General features: G+C 43.2%; 1 protein-coding gene and 1 long non-coding RNA gene across 2 annotated transcripts in view; one reads left to right on the top strand and one right to left on the bottom strand.

Moving 5' to 3' along the window:
• Positions 1-21,473, bottom strand: part of COX10 (cytochrome c oxidase assembly factor heme A:farnesyltransferase COX10) — a 1,225,252-nt gene that overhangs the window by 726,248 nt on the left and 477,531 nt on the right. The window lies entirely within an intron of this gene.
• Positions 3,855-7,127, top strand: LOC138582859 (uncharacterized). Its single transcript, XR_011305093.1, has 3 exons — positions 3,855-5,822; positions 5,937-6,350; positions 6,825-7,127. It is a non-coding gene; the product is annotated as an uncharacterized lncRNA (long non-coding RNA).

The raw sequence follows: 21,473 nt of genomic DNA, 5'->3' as shown, positions 1-21,473 counted from the left end.
CAAAGGAGGAGTAGTAACGAAAAGAACCTCCCCTCCATTGCTGTCCCCTAGGATGAAAAAGCAGAGGTTGACGCACTGCGGCACTTAAAGATTACGCCGCAGATTTTGAGGTCTACAACCTCTCAAGGCTATAGTCAGCCTTGCTGCCAAACAAATGTGCGCCATCAAAGAGCATGTTCAGAAGACGGGCCTGCACATCCGGAGCAAACCCCGACTTCCGCAACCACGCAAATCTGCGTATAATGGTACTCGCAGCCATGGATCGGCTAACACTGTCGGCCGTATCCGAAACTGAATTAAGGGATTTGCACATGGCATCCTTGCTGTCCTGCACTAGAGCAAGGAAACCATCCCTTTCTTCCCCCTCGGGAATATGCTCAGCCGCCAAACAAACAATTACACAGTGTGTGTGAAAATCTTGCCAAGGCACACGTGGAGTTGGCCGATTTCAAGGCCATGCTCCCAGCAGAAAATACCTTCCGGGCCACCAAACACTCTGGACAGTGGGGTGAGTAGATAAATAGCTGGGGTCGCTAACGGAAAGGTGGTATTTCTTAGTTAAAGATTTATGAACAGCCGGAAGGGATTCCGGGCACTGCCAAGCAGCTGCCACCCTTTTCTGCAATGTAAGATGAAATGGCAAAACAAGATCAGAGGACGGACCTTGATCTAAAATGTCCGCTAGATCATCCTGCACAAAGTCTTCAGGAGGACTGGACTAGCCCAGATACTCTGAGACCCTCGCCATGAGCTTCCGGTACGAAGACTCTGCATTAGCCCCAGGCTCAGGTCTACTGAATTCCACTTCTGGAGAAGTGTCCAACCCACTGGCATCATGGAGGGTCTGCCTCAACTCCTCCAACTGACTGTCACCAAAAAAATGTGGAGCCTCATCAAGCTCACCAGTGGGCTCAAACTCAGACCTTTCTTCCTCTTCATAAATGTCATCCAGAGGGGGCTGAAACCCAGGCCTGGAAACAGAATAGGGCCTGGAAGCCACAACTGGCCGCACAGACTTCCCAGTAGCCTTCCTCGGAGGATCCACGATATCCGGGTACTCCAAAGGCAAATTTCGAGGCAAAATCCCCAAAGGCTCCAAAGGCTTCGGCGTCGACACAGGTGCCGATGGCGCCGTGGGCTGGTACGATGGTAAAGCGTTGATGTCCGAGTCGGACCGACATGGCATTGACCGAGTCGACACCTGCATCGAGCCCACAATAGGCAGCTGTGGTCTCGCTGGGGACGAGGACCGAGACCTAGAGTCACGTCTCTTGCGACTTTTTGAATCCTTGTCCGTATGGGACCTCCAAGGCTCCCGATGCGAGTTGTGTCGTGGACCCGAGCCATGGTACAAGACCAATCCTGGCCAGCTTCGTCAGAAGGCGCAACCGAACCCGTGCCCTGCGATTGAAAAATCGGTAACATTTTTTCTTTAAACGCCACCCATTCCTCCGGAGTCGTCGACTTCGTTGGGCACGCTACCTTCCTCGAGGCACCATCCTCCGAGGAGGACGTTGAAGGCTACTGGTGTCAGCGCTTCCTAGAGTGCAGGGACGAGGAAAAAGAATGGCGGGACCCACTCCAGGACCGAGATCTCCGGGACACCTTCCGACGCGGAGAGTCGCCCCTCGAGTCGTCGGTGGAAACCCCCTTGGACTTGGACTTTCGGGATTTAACAGGCTTAGAGTGTCGTGCGACTCGCCCATGCACCACAAACAAATGCGGTGCGGGTCGGTTAGTGACATCTTGGACTTGCAGTGCCGGCAGGTCTTGAAGCCAGACCGCAGAGGTCTAAGAGAAAGACATTGTAATGATGAACACATGAGGCACGCCGAGTAACACCGAGCAACACGTTCACAGAAAAAACAGAACTGAGGCTACGGGCGCCGTGCGTCCTATTTAGAACATCCGGTGACGTTGCCCTCGACGGAGGCCTTCGAGGGACATCGACGCGACGTCATCGACGCAGGACGCCCTCTGCCAAAAAAGTTTCTGAAGTGCACAGCTGTGGACATTACATGTCAAAGATGTGGAATACGTTGGAGGACACAATCCATTTGAAATGTGCTTTGAGAGTGGATGCAATGTGTTCTTCTCTCCTACAGGTGTAGCCTGACTTCTGTTTATTGGATTAAAGGTTTTGTAATTTTCTCTTCTAGGGCACTGGCTATGCATGGCCAGGAGAAGCTTACATGACATCCTGTAATGGCATTGTAAAGTCCCTGTGCCACCCCCTGACGTACCACTTATCAGGGAACAAGATGAAAACGAACAAGTAGGAAGTACCATGCAGCAAACATAGCTGTAACCAGGATTTGCTTTAGAGCTTCTAGATTTCAAATCCTATTACCTGCTTGCTGTCTAGTAGAGCCTGGTAAACTTGATAACAACTGCTTTCAGGAGCTACTTGGCCAATTGTACCCATGTCACATTATTTCTGTGCGTTTGTGAAGGTGAATGTGCATTTGGAAACTTTAGAATACATTTCCAAAGGATGAACAGCCATGGCTTAAATTCTAGTAGGGCTGGAATGGGCCATATGTAATGGACAAAAAGTAGAAAATAGATTAGCGACGCGCTTTGTATTGGCCCCCGTTCTCCAGAGGTGTCTGCCGACGGCTGACGGGCAGATGCTGCTTTCATCTCCTGCCAATCAAATGTTTATGTTGATCGCTGAACTATTTGAAATGCAAACACCCACTTTCAGGAAACGTTAATAAAAATAATCTTGGAAAACATTTTGACTGAGTAGCCCCTGGACTTAAAATTCGGAATTGGGGTGATGTTTCCCCCAATAGTACAGATCGGTGGGTGAAAGGATCAAGAAGCATTGCAGGCCATTCTCACTAGACCTATTTTTCAATAGGCATGGGGTGGGCACTGAAGCTAAACAGGTGGCTCAAAATGCAGGCTGTCCACACAGTATAAATCTGCCTCCCGAGCATCCTCAAAGCTGCCAACGCACGCCCTGCAATTGTCTGTCCCTCCACAGTCACCCCACCTCTTCCCTTCCACTTACCTGAAGAGGATGTTGCATCACAGCGCCACTCCTCCTGTCCGCCACGGGACTGGAAGAGGGGCTCCGATTGGAGCCTCACTTCCATTTCCGTGACAGCCATTGTAGGTTACTATTTCTTTGAAACAACTGGTCGCGCGCTCATGGCAATACGTTTTGTACAATAAATAAATGCCCATAAGTACCACAAGACTAAAGTCCGAATGATAAGTTCCTGGTGGTTAACATCCTGGGGTCCTCAGAGCTCGGGCTATATCACGGTATGGCCCAGGGAACTCTTCATTATGGCTTCAGTAACAAGAAGAGCACAAATAACATTTACAATCATAAGTAGAGTGCACCCCATTAGTGAAGAACGAGACTCATTAAATTGAGTTCATTTATAACGGTTTACAAAAATATGTGTGTGTGTTGCATGTCTCAGGGATACGACACATACCATTCAGGTGTTTGAGAACCTGTCGTTTGATGGTTCCAAACAACTTTTGGTTACCATGGACATACAAGCCATATATACGTCTATCCCACAAGATGCAGCGATTGATTACATCTATGAACATTTGACCCGGGACCACACAGACCGGCCCATCCCGGGTACCACCAGAATTCATCATTGAATTAGCCACGTTTGCTCTATGCAAGATTTTTTTTACTTTTGACAATCGGTTTTACTTGCAGGTCAAAGGCAAAGCTATGGGTGCAACATTCGCACCTAGCCTTGCCATTCTTTTCATGGCCTCTTTTGAGGAAAAATACATCTTCAGTCAAATCAACCAGTGGTGCACCAAGATCTCTCACTGGCATCGATATATCGATGATATTATCTTCATCTGGACAGGCGACAACACATCCCTCCAACAATTTTTTGAATGGTTGAATACCTGTGATAATAATATCAAATTCACCATGGAACATAGTACTACACAGATACACTTCCTGGATTTAGAGATTACAGGTCTCAACAACAAACTAGCCTGTAACCTATTCATGAAACCTACAGACCGCAACACACTCCTTCATTATCAAAGTGACCATCCACTACATATTAAACAGAACTTGCCATATGGGCAATTACTAAGAATCAGAAGAAATTGTACTTCTCTGAAAGATTTCTATGAGAATGCCGAAGCACTTGGTCAGTGCCTACACATACATGGATACCCCAAAAGGTTGGTGAATACCGCAACCAAGAGAGCTAGGTTCACAGACCGGGATTCACTTTTGATATCACGGCCGGAACTGAATACCCCTGATGCAGCAAGGTTAACATGCGTCTTGACACATGGACCCAATGTTTTTGATTTTAAAAAAATGATCAGAAAATATTGGCCCATTATTAGATTACAACTGGTGGATGAGCCTATACCTCGCTTTGCTTTTAAAAGAGCAAAACACATCAGAGATCATTTAGTTCATTCCTCATACAGTAAAATTCCACTACGCACAGGCCTGTGGAACTTACGCAAGGTCGCCGGACACTATCCTTGTGGATCCTGTTCGGTATGTAAATTTACTAAGAGGATCCAAACATTCAACATTGGCGATAGACAATGGGTCTTAAACAATCAATCCAATTGCAAGACCAGTCAAGTGATATACTGTATTGAATGCCCTTGTGGGCTCAGATATGTGGGACAAACTATGCGGAATGTAGGGACTCGGATCTCAGAACACCGCTCGAGGATCCGGTGTAAGAAAACTACATCTCCGTTGGTCACACATTACCTGACCAACTCCCATACCACTGATGACATCTTGTGGTGGGTCCATGATAGGATCCATACAGGTCAAAATGTACAGCACAGACTTCTCGAATTGGAAAAGAGATGGGTGTACAGATTGGACTCCCTGGACAATGGTCTCAATGAGCTACCTCCTTCCTGAATCCTTCACCATTAACAGAGATCCTTTTTAGATAATTTTTTCGAGCGGAGCTTTCTTATGGTTTTATTGTCATCCATATTATCCCTAGATAGGGACCTCCAGGTTATTTAACATGCTGCGCACATTTACACCCGGGACTGCCTCCACAAGACCATTCAGTCCCGGTATGCATACACTGTTTACATGCACACCCACAATTTTTTCCTTACCTGGCAGAATTCCATGTCTAGTTAGACTTCCCATTGCACAATAGTCTAGATACCTTGGGAGCCGGTCAAGAGATTAGGTCGCTGTCACATGGGTCCTAACAACATGGGTGTAACACAGATCCCAACAATACGGGTGCAATTCGGGTCCCAGAACCACCTCACGCGGTTAATTCCTGGCGTGTTTAAACGCAAAAGAATCTGCTCTTCTCAATTGCATAGTTTTCCTAGACCAACATTTTGGCACAAGGGGGTGTCCCCTCTGGACTGGTCTGTGGAGACTATTATGCCCCCGGGCTTTGGATTCCCTATTTAGTCAGAGGCGGTACGAAGAAACGCGATCCCCTTTGTGTCTCCAGGCGGACGCCGGCCCCAACATCTATCACTTGCTTGCCTGACGCCGTGTTGTATTTATTACAACCCGGCTAAGACTCTCTATCCCAGCTGATAGGCTAGGCGGGACACACACCCCCTGCCACTCGGCGGACACACAGGGTCCTGATTGGGTGCCCCGCCAATTACCAGACACCGGCCCACACGCCCGCCTCCACACGTCATGGCGTCCTTCCAAATAGAAAGGCTCCTTTTCCGCATTCAAGGAGCCAGTCGCAGCAGAATTTGCAACGCGGCACAGGCGCCAGCCGGAGGCTGTCTTTCCCTCCCTTCCCTATCTGCCTAAGCTCTTCGCTATGGAACTCAGCTACACCTAATAACAGGTACTGTACTACCTGCACTACAGCTTCCTTATACACGAGTTTTCTTTCCTGTGTTTTACAACTTTGAAGGCTAACCGCCCTTTAATTGGGTTTTGTTCCTTTCTTTTGGTCCAGGTTGGTTTCATCAACAGACCTCGAACGCATCTGGGTGATATAATCTCCTTTGTGAGGCAGCTTCCCATTTAACTGACACCACACAGGATTTAGCCACTTCCCAACGAGCAATAACGGGCTCACTTTTTTCATGGAGCGTAGCATAGGATCACGCTCAAGGTAATATTTTTGCTTAATTTTTCTTCTCCTCCATATGGGCCAAGCTTACACATATGCTTATACCCTACTATGCTTTTTCTCTCTAGATTCATAGGTATGGGGAACACGGTCGGATGCTACTGACTGCAAGATTTTTTTTGGGAACCAATACATTTTTTTTCCCAGCTCTCTATAGAGACGCCACATGCACTCTTTGGATGCATGAACTGTTTATTACATGCCATGGTTTTTTCATTTTTTTTACCATCCCCTTTGGTAAGTTATCTTTACCATCTCCATGGCAATTTCTTGCTTCGACTATCCACTTATGCCCGAATTGGGGTTTTAATTTTAATTGTACTCTCTTTCCGCCCTTTCACCCTTACCCCACAGGGGGGGGCGGGTTCCGTTTGGTGTGTTGCAAGTCCCTTGCGGTTTTGTTTTCAGAAGGGGATTTCTGGCCAGGTCCTTTTGTTTTCCTCGGGGGGGGGTCACACTAGCATGTTACCAGGTGATCCCAACACGTTAGGAGATTTAGACTTTGGCATTATGTGAGTTGCAAACATGACTAGGATCATGCACTTTGCAGTTTTTTGACTCTACCAATTCCTCTACATAATTTTGTTCCACATAAATCATTCTCTATCATTTTTCTGCACATCTATTTCTCTTTTTTCTGTTTTCCTTCGAATTCAGTTATTTTCTTTTACTAAAACATTCCTTCCTATTTTCCTCTGTTGTTTCCCACAGGGTCTTGCTATCACTGCCCTGATGAAGGCGGAGCTGGTACCGCCGAAACACAATATTGTCTAGAGGGGATTGGAGGTCCCTCAGAATAACATCTGATCTGCATTGGACCTCTCGTCTATAACAATACATGTTTTGTTGTCTCATCAGTTAGCCAGGATTTACAAAAACATTTGTTCAGTAACTCAGTTGTTTTCCTGAGATCACTGTCTATTGAATTAGCTTTATTCATTTTTGTCATATATCAGCATTGTTCTTTTTTCTTTTTTTCCCCCTCATGCGTTGGCAGACCCCACCCCATTTGTGTATGAACAAATATTCACACTGGGGTTTCATTGATACTTATGACCATATAATATTGAAAAAAGTATTTGTTACCTTTTTCCAGAGTCGATGCTACTACATTGGGAGAAATATTTTCTTTATTTCTTTTTTTGCTTCATTGACTTTTCCATTTTATCTTCTTTCCTTTTTAACTAAAATTCATAATTTCTGTTAAGCAATTCTGCATTCTGATTTATGTTTAGAAGGAATTTTATATGTATGTAACCTCAAAAATGTTTTATTGATTGTATTTGCCCTCATGGTTTAGGGCATTTATTTCACTTTTTGCATGGATGTTTGCACATAAAGTCTTGTCTCTAACTTACAATAATGTGTATGACTTTCCTTGATGTGTTGCATTATGATGGATACCAATTATATGTAGATGCTAGTACCCCAAATGGGGCACTTAGGTTTGGACCAGTGGTAGGACCTTAATTCATTCACACCTTCCTATAGGCCAACCTACACACGTACTAGTACCTTGTGTTAATATTAGTTCCCTTTGCCCTCCTACTGGTACATTAGCCCACGGGCACAACCACAGCCACAACAGTGTGGCATTTTTCTTTGTTGAATGTTAGTGTTGCATGTAAACAGTACAAACACACAGTTGGGGACAGGCAGCAAACCGACAACACACGCTGAATATGATGTCATCAGTGTGTGGTGCATACCAAACACAAGCAGTTTATTAAGGGGGGCAAAGATCGGTTTCTAAAACACAGATCCATAGACACACAGGAATAAGGCAAACATTTTAGAAATGCTGCTGCTGTTCAAACAGACTGAAGCAGTGCGCATCTAAAAAAATACCTCAGCGCTGTAGCATGACCTGAATTTCCTCTATAATTCACGCGTAATGATGAATATTTAATTACACAACACCTTTCTTTAAAATAAAAATAACCAATTACACAGGCTGCTCCAGCCGAGTTATTTATTCCAACCAACATATGCGCCTTCTGGTCAACTAATGTCACAGAATTGCAGACATCCACGGCAAAAGCCTGGAGGCAATTAGTTCAGATGCAGGGCTTCAGAGTGAAGGGTCTCCAGAGAGGGCTGGGACAAAAAAAATAGGATTTCCTTTTGGCAGTGACACAAATCTAATGTAATGCTCCCCTACACCCACCCCTACCCCCGCCCCCGTAAAGGCAAAGCATTAAAAAAAAATCAGGGGCATACTATTGTTTTACAAATGTGCATCTTACACTTTTTGTCTACCACACAAATACCTTTTAATTTTTGTGCCCCTTCCTTTGTGTTTTATCACAGGCTATATTTATAAAGATGTTAGATGCTTGTCAAACTGATTAATCACAAATAAATGCTTCCGTTGTACTAACAGCATATATTAGGAAATAAAATTGTGGGTTCATGAGTGCCAACTTTTTATTTTCACTACAGGGGCAGAAATACCGCCACCTTCGCCCTGAATATAAGCAAGCGACCAGCCCAATCCCCTGCCCAAGCATATTTTATAGCGCTTTTTTTTATAAGGAATGCAAAAAGGTATATGTTTAACAACCAGTTTTTAATATATAATATCTCAGCAACTGTCTCAACCTGCTGAGCTACCCTGGTAGCCTCTTACTGGCGAGTGTCTCTATGGATCCTTTAATGTACTACAATCACTGCATTACCAACAGTATTTTGTGTGCTCTGCTGTCATGGAAGTGATTTAAAGTGGAATTGATGTACAGTGTGGAGTTTGGAAAGAAGCAGCAGGAAAAGAATTGTACAATTTTAACGATTATTTTGAACATTTCCTTTGAGCAGAGTTCAACTGCCAACTCTGCCCACTCAGAACTCTGCCCCCTCCTCCAAACTATGCCCCGGCCCTTGTGGGATCCCCATTTACATGTTTTCCCATTGCCACCAAGAGAAAAAACAGAGATGAAGCAAAACAGAGGCCTAGCGAGTACATACCTTCACAGCTGAGGAGACAAGGGGTTGCAGCCACGACAAAGGGAGGGGTGGTTCAATGCAAGAGTAAATGGGGCAGAAGAGACTGGCAGAGTGGCTTCTCCCTCTGTCTGGAGCAGTGAAGAAGGTGGACCAATGTTTGCATTCAGGCAGGCTGTAGCCTCAGGTGAACAACGCCACGCGTGACCCATCAGATCGTTTCTAGTTACTTTGTAACAGTTGCTTCCAATTGGCTAATAATTCTAAAATTGCTGCCATGAACTCCCCACAGGAGTTCATTCGAGGGCTCATTCAATAGGCAGATTTGCATAGTTCTAAAAATTCAATTGCAAATCACCTACGTGCCGATGGAGAATAATGAAATGTTTTGAAAACAAAATGATGCACGTTATTACGTTCGAATATGAAGTGTGGAACTTGGAATGTTCTGTCAAAAGTCTGCAGATAACATGGCTGTGGAAACGTACATGGATTTCATGCGGAAAAGGACATGTCAATGGACTTTTCATTGGAACTAAGAGAAAGAGAAAAGTAAGGCTAAAAAAATAATGGAGTTAATCCAGTTCAAAACGAATGAAAGCTTCAGCGTAATGCAAGTGTGTCATCATCGAGAAACTGACGACACACGTCAATGAAGGAATTGCGAGGTTACTATATTGATGCGAGCATCATGATTGCAATCACAATTCCTTACTGCTTTCCGATGACCACATGGGTAACTCAATAGTCCATAAAACAAACATGTGTAACTAGCCTGCAAGCCCCTGTGCATCGCAATGCCACCCAAGACGTGTCTTTATTTCAATTCTAATGTGGAAAAGAATGAGATTGGGGAGGGAGAGAGGAGAACTACAATTTAATCTGCCGACATAAACTGTTCTGAAAACAGAAAATACAAAAGATATATTTTTTATCTCTTCTTAAAACTAAAAATTCATGTTTGTGTGCTCTCTAGAGCAAAAGGCATTTCCTGAAACGCAAACTTAGCAGGCATTCAGTAAACGGTTTGGCAATTTCACTCCACTCTTACTTATCAGCTGGAGCTTGCAACAGGTAACTGTGGTTACTAAACCCACAAGGAGTGCGTGAGGGGTACTATTTGCCACAGTCCAGGGAACAAGATAAGGTTTGGTGCCACAGAGTAGGGGGTTTGTAACAGTGAACGTTGAGCTCTACACAAATGAAAAGCCCCCAGTCCGAGTATGACCCACATCTCCCCTCAGCCCCTTGTGCCCTAACCATCCCCAAGGAGAAATGTGCTCGATTTTGTTCTAAGTGGATCAAAATCTTGAAAGCAGAGCTACCAGCAGTAATTAGGAACTGTATCCCATGACTGCACCATCAAGCTATCTGAACGGAGTACACACACAACCAATTTATCACTGTTGACATTTCTTCCTCATTTAGTGATTGAGTTGCTTAACAAAGGTACAGCGTGTTTAAATGTTATCGTTATGGTGCATTATGAAGACTTATTTTTATGTGGACGCTTTATTTCCAGGAAGAGTGTGAAAATTGATGAATAAATGCACTGTGTTCCAGCGGCCAAGGCGTGAAATGGAATCTGCTAGGGTTTCATGTCCCCAGGCCAGGGTGTGCTCATGTTCTGGGAGAGCTGGAGGTAGAACACGGGGAACAGGTGCAGGCTCTCACCCAGAGGAGTAGGCCAGGCCAGCTTTGAATGGGAGGCTTTGAGGACTGGGGTCGAGCTCATGTCTGGTCTCTCTTGTTTCAACTTGTAGCAAACATAAAACACGATCTTGGCATTAAACAGGCACAAACATCTAAACACAAAGACCTTTGCTAAAACTGGATCCCAATGTCGCCTCTATCAACAAATGCAAGCCAGCAATTAAACTCCATATGGCACATGGAGTTGGCTCAAAACAGTAATTTGTTGCCTCACCACAGCAAAAGGTCTCAACAGTTGGACCTTGTTCATCTGAAATCCGGTCCATGTGGATGTATTGAGGAACAAAATTTTGCTTTGTGAATTTTTATTTGTTTCTGTGAATGTACAGAGTTTTCCCCCATCGCAAACGTCCTGCCATGGGTTTGTGAAATCATTTGTGCAAAGCGAGGCATCCTTTGAGGCAGTCACATTGTGCATACCTTTGTAACTTTGAAAGGAAATCAACGATTCTGAAATGCCTTCTGTCCCTCTCATCAGATAAATGAGCCAAAATTCCTAAACAATCCAGAGGCATGCAATTGACAATGTAGTCAATTTCGAAATAGATATATTATGCCCATTCTGGCTGAAATTCTATAGCGAGTTACTTTATGTAATAAAATATTGCACAGTTATCAATACATGAACATGTATTACGTTTTGCAAGAAAAGCAGGCAAACATCTTTTTTTTTGCATTGACTTTATTTTTACTGTAAAAACAAGCCAATATATTTTTGAGGGGCGCAAATAAGCCACGATTTGCGGCAGCCGTATTTTCCCTGAAAGCCCACAACAGGGAATTGAACCGCCCAAAATCTGCCAAGCTGTCATTAGCGTTTTTGATTTAAGCACAGCTCAAAGTGGAAACGTGTTTCTTTTAATCAACAATGGACAACACAACGGTTCTGCATAGTCGACATCAAAGAGAGAAGCAACAACGTATTTATTTTGTGCATTTCTCATGTTCTCGAACATCTCCTTACTTAAACGTAGATCAGGATTACACACTAGTGTTAGTTCCCTTGTATCAAAATCCATCTCGATATACATTTCATCAATCAAAAACATTCAAATATAGCTTATATTGACGCAGAGTCGAGATGAACTGAACATTAAATTTCAGTCTTAGCGAAAAAAATGATGCTGTTAGAAAATAAGCCAGCCAAGAGTATCAAACTTTGCATGTACACCAAACGCCATGACCCTCGGGACACTACTATCCCTCTGCACCACATTCCATTATTTGGCAAACACATGAGCACTCAGAACACTTTTACCACCAGTTATGGAAACTGTGCTTTATAAAACAACCCAATAGAGAAATCTGTAGATTTTGTGACAGGCCATTTGGGCTGGTATCGCCAATAAAATAAAAGGGGATCCAGTGATTCCTCGAGATTCAAAAGAAGGGAACGTTCCCCTATAAAAAGGCTCAAGCTGTGACAACATTACAAAGGAAAACTACTCCCATCATCCTGGGAAAAGTTTGAGGTGGGTAACATCTCGTCATCTCACACAGTCTATCTGATTAAATGTCTGTGTGGGAAATAATCAAACATAAGTCGAACATCAGAAAAACAATGATTTAAAAATCAGGCAATGCTAAGACCCCCTGCATAGATACCTTAAGACAGTCACAAGGTAAAGAATATAACATACCAAGTACAGCAAAACACTAACGGAGAACTACAGGTAATGAAGAGGCTTCCTAGACCTTTTTTTCTCCTCTTCAACAAACCCTTTGATGGTTACACAGAGTGGTATTAAGAGGTTGTTTTATACAATACTACCCATATCCCCTAGCGTTGCCCGGGTCTGTAGCTGACATGCACGTGGGGGTCTGCTATAGCCTTGTGTATGTTATATAATGTCCTAAGTGACTATTTTTAAAAAATTGCAAAATCATCAATCTCCTAGAATCACATATACGGATAGCACAGGGCTGGAAACCGCTCCACCCCTTTGCAGGGCGAATGGGTGAGGATGGGCAAATTTCACTGTTGCAAGTACACCCCACACTGGTATGCCGAACTTGCGTCCCAACTTCAAATTTTGGAAAAGGACACCAAATCGGAAATCTCCCAAAATCGCCTATACTGATAGCACAGGGCCTGTGCAGGGCAAATGGGTGGGGTTGGTCAGATTTCAGTATCACCAGTACACTCCAGACTGGTATGCCGACCTCGGGACAACATTTCAGCCCACCAAGTGTTGTGGGGCTGGAGCCAACCGTGAACATACAAACCAACTTTCACAAATGGGTTTGTTCCTACATTGGTTTTGGCTTGTGTCAACACTGTCATCTGTTCACCATAAACCTATAACTGTATTTAGTCCTAGACATCCATTCCTGGGAGTATGGGACACTTTTGCAGTTCAAGTGGCTCTGACGCTCGTCTCCCGAGCAGCGACAAACGAGCGCAATATTTGGATGGTGCACAACATTTTTTGATCAGATCTTATACTACCATGCAAAACAAGGGGGGTCTGGGGGTCATAGCCCATTGACTTGTTCTTGGGTGGATGGCCCCTGGGAGTCTCAACCAAGTCTTTAGCTCACTGTTCTTTTCACAGAGAAGAAATGTCCCCGCATATCAGTCTTTGTCCTGCCCAGGGGCAGTCCAGCACCGAAACGCTAGGCATTTCACCTCTGAACAAGAGTACCACAGCAACCCCATACACGTGTTTCAGCCTTGTTGGGCATCATCAGTGAGGTGAAGCTGCACCTCTCTAAGAACAGTGAGCAAGGGGTCCACGTCTGTATCACCCTGGTAACTTAGGGTTAGACCCAAAGTTAATTTATGCAAAACAAGGGGGGGGTCTGATATGCGGGGAAATTTCTTCTCTGTGAAAGGGACAGTGAGCTAAAGACTTGGTAGAGTCTCTGCCAGGGGTTATTCACCCAAGAAAAGGTCATTTGGCTGTGTTCGTGCTGGTAGAGAGATTCCCAGACTCCCCTTTCTTATACTACCATGATTTTCAGTTTTGGCTAGATAAAACGTATGTTCACATCGTTTCACGTTCATATTGGCTGCTCCTGTACCCAAGCCATGCTTACAACTTACATATTAGCAAGGTTTTGTACATGGGTTCATAAAGATTATTATATTGCTAATTACAATCTAATATGTTTTGACGATATTATGATCTATTAGACAGACAATCCTTGATATGTATAGGTTTACTTAAGGCTATAGGAATGGCGCAGAGTGTAGAAGTCAATGTGTAAGTGGGAGACAGACTAATATGGCGACGAACACAAGGCGAAATGGTTGACACGTTTGAAGTGTTTCATCTTTTTACTCCCTCACTTGTTTATGTAAATGCAACTCACGTCTGGGTGGATCATTGTGATCAAGTTACGGGATCGTAGTGAAACACGGCATGCTTCCAAATCCTCTGGCGAAATTCGAGGAGTGCACATTTCTGCTTGAAAAATAAAGATTACATTTTAAACTTTATCTGGACCCTGGCGGATGATGACTGAATCTAGTCTTCCGGGAGTGCAACTCTATCTATATATATATATCTATATATTATGGTTCCATGTGTTAAAATTGTGGCAGAAATTGACGTTTACACAAAAAATTGAGGCAAAAAGGCAGTGGTTTTGCCGCCGCAATCCATGTAAAGGATGCAGGGGACACTCCTGCAACCCCCAGACCCATTATACCATTAAGGGGTGCAGGGGACACACCCACAACCCCTGCTCCCCTTAAATGGTATAATGGGGTACACTTTTACCGGGTCAAACCACGTCATTTTTGCCGCAATTTTATTGCTGCATACCTATTACATATATCTATATATATCTATATCTATATCTAGAGAGAGAGAGAGATTTCTTCATAATTAAAAAAAACGGTGAATCCATGAATCCACAAGGCATGATATGTACTTTATTACCTTATATTTGTCTGGAATTATTTAATATAATGATGTCCCTTTTTGAGTGAAACATTAAGGCACTCCTGAATTTTGTTTGTTTTGACCGTTAGTATGCAATACGTGGACGAGACTAAACGTGTTCCTGATCTAACTCAAAAGTGCGGACACACCCATTGTTAGCAAGTGATGCTGCTCTACTGTTACAAAGGCAGTCCTTGTCTGAATTCGTCCAACCAGTAATGTAATGCAATGCAATGTAAATTCAAAGCTGCCTTTGCACCCTTATTCATAGTGCCGATTCCGCCATTGTTGTCCATGAGATTCAATATAATTGTATTGCTTTTAAAATAGAACCTGCCTGTGCTTATTTTATGCTAGCCATCACTATACTGAATCATCATATTTGTATCTGATAACTCAAGCACTTTACTGTAATATCATGGATGTAGCTGGTAACGCAATCAGCACCTTGATGCCTCTGGGTTTAGCGCTCTATATAAATGCAAAAATGAATAAATAAGTATGAATTTCACCCTACTTTAGGATCCCACTATTATCAGGGGTAAATATTTCAAGTAGTAAACTAATAACTAATTATATCTCACCCCCTCAAATCTCCACATCGATATCACTAGCTAATGGCAAGCACACATTTTGAGGCCTGCCATCATTACAGGTATAGTCTACTTCTTAAACCGTCCCTTTACCAAAATAATGGGCCTAATGTTTAGGAGGGACAGGCAAATTCTGTGCATACAATACATTCACGGTTCAAAGAGAAGACAAGGAAACAAGGGACAGACAACTGAGCACCAGAGGCAAACTTCGCCAGGAGCCCTCAGTCAGTCAGGGTTGATGTGCAACAATTCGGGATTATGTCCTCCCCTCATTTGAGATAAACCTCACAACTTTGTCCCAGATTGTTACCCACCAATGAGGGGTCTAAGATGAGTGCATGTTTGTGGGTTGAGTGTGGAATAAGGTTACCTGGGGGGGAGGAGGGTCAGGAGGATTGGGACAGACTAGAGAGCCCACCTGCTCTCCAAATTCAAAGTTCTGTGGATTTCATTTAAAGGTATTTTGTGGTCTTTCAGTTCTCCCGAGAAAGGAAGGGAATCATAATATCTAGCTTAATAAAAGGAAGTCCATACAATGTACAGATTATGGAACTTGTATTTGTAAATACATATTATACATGTTTTAAAATGCCCATGGGCCAAGATCTATGTTAGGCAAACCAAGCAAAGTATCTAAGGTAGACTAAATAAAATATGCGACATCCGTAATCTAAATGTCAAGTCTAGCGTTGCCAGACATGTCAATGCCACCATCATAAGGTTGCAAGTATTTGCACAATTGAAAAGACTGTTTTTGGTAACAATAGAGGAACGTTTTCGAAAAACAATGTTGGGAGAAGTATTTGATTAACTAGAGACATACTGGAATATTTGGGGTTGTAATCTCCGGACAGGGTAAATGAGATCACTTACTATACTAGCAGGTATCGAAGTCATATGTTGATATATCCGAATGGACACTTGTTTTTAGATTAATGTATGTTCATATAGATTGAAGAGATGTTGTTTTTTACTTAGTTGTGAACACTTAAGTACAACATATGAAGTCTGTTTTACAGCCCCCTGGGTTAGGCTAGAATGTGACTGTGATTCGGGTATCAATGGGCGGCAATTTGAATCATTTGGAATCATTTGGTGCTCCCGGATAATGGCGCCTCACTTTGTTTTCAGGTGACAGCAAGATTCATGAGACCGAAGTGCGCTAACCAAATGTGATTACTTTGTTATAATTGCATCACACTAGGATGGTAAACACCTCTCTGATGAACAGTTAATGTGTAAACCCAAAGAATGGTGTGCTCTACGTACATGCGCCAAGGCACAAAGAATATGAATACAAATACATTGAATAATGCACAAGAAAAGTCATACTGCTAGTAGCAGTTGAGGATTCCGGGATCCCTGGCATCAAATCCCCACCTGCTCACGGACAACAATATGCAAATACCTAGATACAAATAAGGAAGACCCTAGTGAGTGTGTGTGTAACTTTAGATGATCCTCACCTGTACTTCTTGCACTGAACATTATACACCTCTACCTGTCTTGCAAGCATGTTTATGCCAGAGGATGGGACCCTCGGGCGGTTGCAGGCACTTTGTACCTGGAGATCAATGCCTTATGCGGGCATGTTCCTTTGATCGCTCCACTACTTTAGAGAAGAAATACGTTCGAGTGCGGCACTCACTTATCTTCTTACAATTACAGCAGAACTGCCCGAAAATCACAGGAGTCCAGCGACGAAGCACACATCCCTGCACATACAAACGGCTGAGCCCAGCGTGTTAAGGCGATGTGATTGATACCTGTAATTATGATCCACAAAGCAAAACCAGCAGGAGATGAAACGCAGTACACTGTACATCTGCGCACACCGCGGCTTTGGGACACTATACAAAAAAAGGTCTGGCTTTTATGAACTATGTGCACTTGAAAAACCATTAAAAACTTACATTTGCACTAAAGCACTGCTTAACATATACAATATACTTTTGATTTTCAGAAACCAAAAAGAAGTGAAAACGTAGGTTTATTTTAATGTACCCTTTTTTATTAAAAGGTATATTAATTTTTAAATGAACTTGACACATTGCACACATGCATCATTCATGAAGCACACGTTCCTAATCTGCTTTAGTCATTGCTATCCGACATATTACATGCATTTAATTTATTTTATGACAATTATGCTCATATGGTTGCATACTCCTGCCATCAGAGTTCTCAAGTCCGATGAAGAGGGGAGCATTTCATGGAAGACGCCCCATATATATTACATTTGGAGGTCCTAATTTCATGCCTTCTGTTGGCTTTTCCTGTCCTGTAGTAGCTCATACTTGTCCATTTCACACAGCCAGTCTGCATTGGTTATTAACTTGTATCATCACAGTCAGTTTCTCGTCTTCATATCATTTATCAGTACCCGGTGGGGGTGTGGCCTATTCCTCCTAGCCAATGAGGAGGCTCGGAGCGTAGGAGGGGGACGTAGCATACATTAATCCCGTCACTCTGAGCCGCCCCAAAGCTGGAGGCTGCTATCTTCCACCGCCTGGTGCTCAGGTAAGTGCTCCCCAGCACCCAGCGTCCTTCCTCTCCTCCCACCCCCTTTTACACATATTTAACCCCCACCCCACTTACTTTGTGTTGCCTTGTTCCCTCGTCCCCACGCCAGAAACAGCAGTGTTCCTGGCACATCCCTGCAGTTGTGTGTGTGAATGGCCGCCATGGAACAGGAGAAGGGACTACATTGTTGTCCTTTCTCCCGTTCCATGGCAGCCATCTTGTTTATATATTTTTTCAGTTGTGAAACGCTGACAGCGAATCACAACTTCCCAAAAGAATCTATTAGTACCCTGATCCAAAGGACCTGGGTTCTAATCGCAATAAGCCCCTTGTTGAGGGGGCATTACCGCTTCAGGTAATGCCCCGGGGCCTGCGTTAAGGCCCTTGCTTCGCTCACCTCAAGTGATAATGCCCCTCCAGCTCGAGGCTTATTGCTTAAATATGCTCTTTTTTCCAGGTGTTATCCCTAGAGGACATGTCTTAATAATAGGAAGTTCCAGCAGCCATATATTATGTTCATATTTTTAAGTGAACTTATTTTTATTGAGGTTTTTCGCAAAGAGGAAATCAAAATATGATAGAGGGAAAACAATGTTCATTATCGTCTGGGGTAGCACAGTGAATTACAATTAAAAATAACACTGATGCAGGGAGATAGCGGGAAACTGGACCAGACTACTGCCTACACAACTCACTGCCTATAGTCACTATGGGGTAATGAGATAAGAGAAATCTTACAGGAAAGCGTGAGAAATGAAGGGGGTAAGGATCTCGGCTGGTGTGATGGACAAACAGCTACATAATGACATCTTATTTCTGCGTTGTCATTTATGTCAGACATTTATGTATTTACGCAAAAACATGTAAATACAAAACAAAGCTAATTGAAAGTACAAGCTGCTCAGAGTGAAGTTTACTTCCAAGGGGACACGTCTTTCCCTCGAAGAATTGCAGCACGTGTCTTTATTGCACCATGCTTGCTCCGAGAAAAAATAAAGCATGCATCAAAGATGGAGGAAGTGGATGGGATGTGTGGGTGGAGGAAAGTGATGCAGTAGGTAGGGAATGGGAGGGCATGGCGATGTATGCGGGGCGGCACCGTCCAAGACTGGGCACGGGGGTGAAAGGAAGGGAGCTGGCAAAATAAGTAGTGGGGGGTTCAAAGCGGTGAGGTGAGGGATTGGGTGAGGAGCATCCCTCCCAACGGATTCTCCATGAAAACGGTGGCGGAGGGGCCTGGAGAAAGCTCTTACCCACTTTCACGTGACCTTGAATAGTTAAAGGGTGAAGAGATTCCAAATGTGGCACAGTAAAGACCTGCACAGTAATCAATCAATCATATCCACAAAGAAATAAGTTCTTAAATATTCTTCTCTGACCATCACATCTTCACCGGAAGATGTAGAATAGCAATTTTTAAGCACAAATCCACTAAGCAAGCATGTTGACGGCATAAGCAAATTTCTAATCTATGGGAAGGCAAGAATAATTGGAGATACTTAAAAGGTTCAGAGGCCCCCATCAGACCCCACATACCCCAGGAAATATTGTCTGTACAGCACAGACTTTGTTCACTTTACATGCAGCCCGAGATCAGTTTCTGGACGCTTCCATCTTTTGTAGATCGCTACTTTGGAATATATACCATACAGCAAAATGTTTTCCAAGTTTAGTGGCCTGCTCATGATAGTCTTGAAATGTATACAGGAGGAAATCTGCCATTGCTTCCAACGATCCATAAAGGTTCAGCTGTTCCCCTTTTTTCTTTTTAACCTTTCATGCCTCTGCATCTCCCCCTCACCTCCTTGATCATTACTCCGTCTTCAGTCACGCCGCTAGAACTGTTAGTCGCTGGCATTTTCTCATCAGGTTTCTACAGTCCGCAGCAACAATTTGATGAAATGAAAGTTACCAAAAAATTCTAAATATAAAAATAAAATAAGTACACATTTCCAGCTTTCAAAGTTACTACACACATGCACCAAAATCTCCATCTTCATGGCAAAAGGTACCCAATTCTGCCCTACGTGTTGAATTGTTCTTATGCTTGCCAGTAGGTGCAACCATCGTCATCAACCCCCTATTTCTTTCACAATCTAAACCTCTGCTTTTAGGATCTCTTCTGTAGGGCCACAACCACAGACAATTTAATATAACAATGATTTAGCAGGGGCCCACTTCGACTCAGCAAAGCAAAGCGATATGCGCAGAGCCATTTTTCCGTAGCCCAGGGTCGATATCTGTAAATACATCCATGGATTATTCCAGTAATTATACGGACGTGATGGTGACCCAGATACTAATATACACAAAGAAACAAGATGGCCCTCACCATCCTAGTCAACCTCTATAGTTACATATATTATAGCCAAGTTTTGTACCATCAATACAAATCTAAAGAAAAAAATCAACTTCCAAATGAATAGGGCATTTTTCATTCTTAGCAAACTATTAATAACAAAGATAGAGACAACCTATATTGGAAAAGCCATACAATTAAAACAAATCTTTAGTGATCAAGTGTAAACGTATCAGTAAATGTAAGGGTTGATCTCTTCCATTATCAGGAAAAGCCACCTCACCCACACACTGTGCTCGTTCCAGGATATGCCCACATACGCTCCATATGATATTTGCCAATCACCCCACCAGCATTTTAACGCAATAGACTTATGTCTGTTTATCAGCGACAAAGGGTAATACGTCCCACACTTCTTAGTCAATGATAATCCCATTTTCAACAGTGAAAAACGTGGGTACATTCCCAACAGAATTCCACAGAAAATCAATGACCTCCTGGTGCTTTGCTCCTTCCCATAATTGTCATTGTCCATCTTCTATTTAAATCAGCTTCTGTGATTTGATCTTCCATCTGTCTGGCCACATGTGATCGCGTTTTTAATATGACATATTAGCAGCTTACTTAATAAGACTGTGTGCGTGGTTCCATGTCTTTTTATCGCGGGATGTTTTTTTGCAGGTTTTTTTACCGCAAATTTTTTCATGAAAAAAGGCATTGAATTTTTTTACTATTATTTTTTTGGGGGGGGGCCTACAAACCCCCCATTCCGTTTAATTTTTTATCTATTCCCAAAAACCCACAAAACATATATAATTTTGTAACTCCCCCCATAAAAATTAGATGGGTTTTTTCGTTAATAAATTCGTGGTAAAAAACCCAGCGAAAAAACGTCCCGCGATGAAAGGATGTTGCACTGTCTGCGTAGAATGCAGGACAATGTCTGTCAAACGTATGACAAGTCTACTCTGGTCTTTCTGTAATACCTATTAATGATTATTAATTAACGTTGGCCGTTCTAATGATACTCCTAGCATGCCTCTCTTGCTTCACAAACTACATGGGATCACCACAGAATTTCTTTTGTTCACAGAGTTTGCTGAATATGAAAAGCCGATATTCGCTTGTTTTCTTCCTCTCCCTCCTGCCTCCTCCCCTCTCCCTCACCTTGTGTAATTCTCCAACTCTAACAGAAATGTCGTCAGACCTAGTACGGTAGTCGCCTGTCTGTTCCCATTTCCTTCATATCTGTGTCTTAGCTCTTGCACTATCTGAAATATTGTCAGGCCGAGTACGGCAGTTCATTTCACATCCTTACTGTTCATGGCCTGTAAGAATGACATTGCATTTTCCCTCGTTCCCTCCCTTGCCTTGAAGCGCTTTGAAACACATTGTGTAC

The sequence above is a fragment of the Ambystoma mexicanum genome, chromosome 3q, assembly GCF_040938575.1.
Source record: "Ambystoma mexicanum isolate Mex_15411 chromosome 3q, UKY_AmexF1_1, whole genome shotgun sequence".
NCBI classification, from domain to species: domain Eukaryota; kingdom Metazoa; phylum Chordata; class Amphibia; order Caudata; family Ambystomatidae; genus Ambystoma; species Ambystoma mexicanum.
The sequence above is the reverse complement of the archived record's forward strand: the minus strand, read 5'-3'. Positions and strand labels throughout refer to the sequence as shown.